Below are 3,215 nucleotides of genomic sequence, written 5' to 3'. Positions count from 1 at the left end.
CATTTTCAAAACCTACTAAACTGCCTTATAAGGTCATAATTGCCCATCTTCAATTTACAAGAGGTCTAGTTACCCCATGGCAACCTGTGGTGTTACTTGATTAGCCTTTAGCACCATAATTTTAGCTATTTTTTTCCAGACTTACTGACACCAAATGGTGTTTTAATTGTTTTTCTTCTAGTTTATCTAGAGATGGAAACTTAAAATGTATACTTGCCAGATGTCTTCTTCAACCTCAGCATGGGAGGCAGAGGCAGGAAGACTTCTGTGAGTTAGTTCAAGGCTAGCCTCCTCTACATGGTGAGGTCCAGGACAGCCAGGACTACATTCTCTGTCTTAAACAAAACAAACAACAAAACACAACACAAAATGAAAACCAAACCCAGAACCTCAAAATTAAAAAAGCTGCTGTTATATGATATATTTCTTTTTATTATGTGTTTCTGTTTATTTGTTTTTTCTCATGTCACTGTGTGAATTGATTTACTTATTTTGTTGTGAAAGTTATTAAAAAGGTCTACATAAAAAAAGCTCTACCTGATATATATTCTGAAAAAATATTTTATACTTATTTGTTATTTAGTTTTATCATTTTATTTGTACATGGACATTATATGAAGTATATGATACATGTTAATATAATATGAGCACTAGGCCTTCTCCTCTCTTCTTTACCCATAGCTCTGATACCCTGTTCAGTTCAACTAGTCTTTCCAACTACCAACTACTCTAGTACTGTTTTAAAACTTGTTATGAGTTCTTTGTGTATTTCACATCATCCATCCTAATCCCATGTATCTCGGTCTCCCCTCATACCTGCCCTCCTCCATTGCTACCTCCCCCAAGGCTCTACAGAGAAAAACCAAATCATATTGTGGAAGCTGTAGTGTGTCACAGTGTGCCATGCAGTATCTTCTGTCCACACTTCTTTGCTTGCAAATGTTCATTGTCTGGTAACAGGCCTCTGGCTTCTATCAATACTGGATCCTCCCTGGGACTCCTCTTATATATCCTGTTGTTTCCCTGTGTCATGGACCTCCTGTGCTTTTGGATCTGTAGAACTAGCCCCTTCATGACTCAAGCAGTTCATTGGTAGTATAGCTGTTAAGGCATGCCAATTGAAAGCCTTTGATCTGGGGCCTAGAGGTATGTGAGCTGGTCTACAAGGAGGCTTTCCCACTCTCACATCCTAGGGGCCAGCTTACCAGAACCTTCACAATCAGTGACACCTGTATGCTGCTGCCCAGGTGAGGTGTAGTAGGTGAGGGACATGACCAGTTTTTCCACTCTCCTGATTCTGGAGCCAATTCTCCCACCTGCCATAGGTGGCAAGGAATGAGAGAAGGGAGGAAGGCATCTTGCCCTCCTCCATGCTATGCTACTGCACATCAGACAGGAGGCAGGGCTGGATTTCCCACACTGTAAGCCCCACATCTGGGGTAAGCTCTACCATGCTGCCCAAGCGACATGCAGGGCCCACTTGTTCTCTTAACTGCTGCAGCAGGTGAAGGTCACCGATAGCTCTCCTGCTCTAATGACCTCAGGGTCAGCTCTCCTGCCTGCTGTAGGTGACAAAGGTCAAGGGTGTGGATCTCTTCCTCACCCAAGTCACTACACGGGTGAGAGTAGGACATGCTGTCCCATGCTCATGTTCTCAGAACTGCCTTGCCTGTGGCCCTGCCACCAAGGTCAGATCTACTATGCTGCCCAGGTAAAGTATAAAGCCCACTCTCCCAAGTACTGCATCTGGTAAGAAGCAAGGATAGTTTTCCTGTCTTATAAACCCAGGGCCAGGTCTCGGACCTGTTGCAAATGGTAAGAGTCGAGGGAGAAGAGGATGTCTTTTGTCATCCATGCCATGGTCTGGAAGAAGAGTGGCAGGGCCACCTCTCCCAGGCTTGTATCCACAACCCCTGCTTTGTGCAGGCCCTCAGCTCTCTCCTGTTCTCATGCCCCTAGAACTAACTCTTCCACAATGATCAGGTGAGAAGTGAAGCCTGTTCTGCACAGCCCTCAGACACCAGCATGTCCCTAGACATCAACACAGAAGTAGGGATATCTGCCTAGCCTTTGGTAATAACAGACCCTTGCTGCTTCAGGGCCACAGACCCAGGCAGATGTGACTCCCTGGTAGCAACACGTGCCGTTCCTCACTACCCTGGAACATCCAGTTCTGCCTCTCTTCACTGGGCCCACATCCTTCTGTTTTTATTTGTTTATCTCTTTTATGTCTCTACTATTTACTTGCTCCTCTTAGAGGTGCCTGCAGTCTCTGAGTATCTGAGGTCATCTCAGGAGTGGTCTCTGGAGTGCTATGCCCTGCCCGTGCATTATGTTGCCAGGTAGGGGTTATTGATCTGTCCCTCAAGGCCTGCACAGAGCTGGACTGGTGGTCATCTCAGGCTTACTCCTAGCCTTGGCCCACCTGAGTGGCCCCATAGGAGGCCCAGGAGTCTGTTGTCTGTCTTGGACTCACTCAAGCCTGCGGGCCCTGCAATCTCAGGAGGGGTTCTTCTAGACTCTGGCTTGCTATCCATTTTGGGAGCCTGTTGAGGCCTTCTTGGTACCAGACTGGTGGATATCTCAGGCTTGCTTTTTCTAGGATACTGATCATTCAGATTTATACAGGTCAGAACACTGAGCATAGATATAGCCTTTCTTCTCCCTGCCATCTACTGACGCACAAGTGACACAGTGGCTGCACCTGCAACACCTACAGGGTCGTCTGGGCATTTTAAATTTCCCTTTGTAGTGGGTAGATTAGACTATCTGAATGTAATAAAGGAATAGATGTTAGTGGAAAAGCATTTACCTTAATTTTTCTGATTATTTCAGACAAAACATAACACATTATACTCATTTCTATTGGATATTTTATTTATTTACATTTCAAATGTTATCTCCCTTCCCGGTTTCCAACCTGGAACCCCCTTATCCCATCGTCTCTCTCCCTATCCCACCTATGCGCTCCCACCTCACCACCTGGTATTACAATACACTGAGGAATAGAGCCATGACGGACCAAGGGCTCTCCTCCCATTGATGTCTGACAAGGCCATCCTTTGCTACGTATGCATGTGGAGCCATAGGTCCCTCCATGTGTACTCTTCAGTAGGAGGTTTTGTCCCTGGGAACTCTGGGGCGGGGAGGGGGGGTCTGGTTGGTTGATATTGTTGTTCTTCCTATGGTGTGGGAAGCCACATGTGCCGTTGCAG

General features: G+C 45.9%; 1 non-coding gene across 1 annotated transcript; it reads right to left on the bottom strand.

The window, feature by feature from the left end:
• Positions 1-2,594: 2,594 nt before the first annotated feature.
• On the bottom strand, positions 2,595-2,725 carry LOC115032240. The gene has a single exon (XR_003837894.1). It is a non-coding gene; the product is annotated as a small nucleolar RNA SNORA17 (small nucleolar RNA).
• Between the last annotated feature and the right edge of the window lie 490 nt (positions 2,726-3,215).

Source organism: Mus caroli, chromosome 10, assembly GCF_900094665.2.
Source record: "Mus caroli chromosome 10, CAROLI_EIJ_v1.1, whole genome shotgun sequence".
In the NCBI taxonomy this organism is placed as follows: domain Eukaryota; kingdom Metazoa; phylum Chordata; class Mammalia; order Rodentia; family Muridae; genus Mus; species Mus caroli.
The sequence above is the reverse complement of the archived record's forward strand: the minus strand, read 5'-3'. Positions and strand labels throughout refer to the sequence as shown.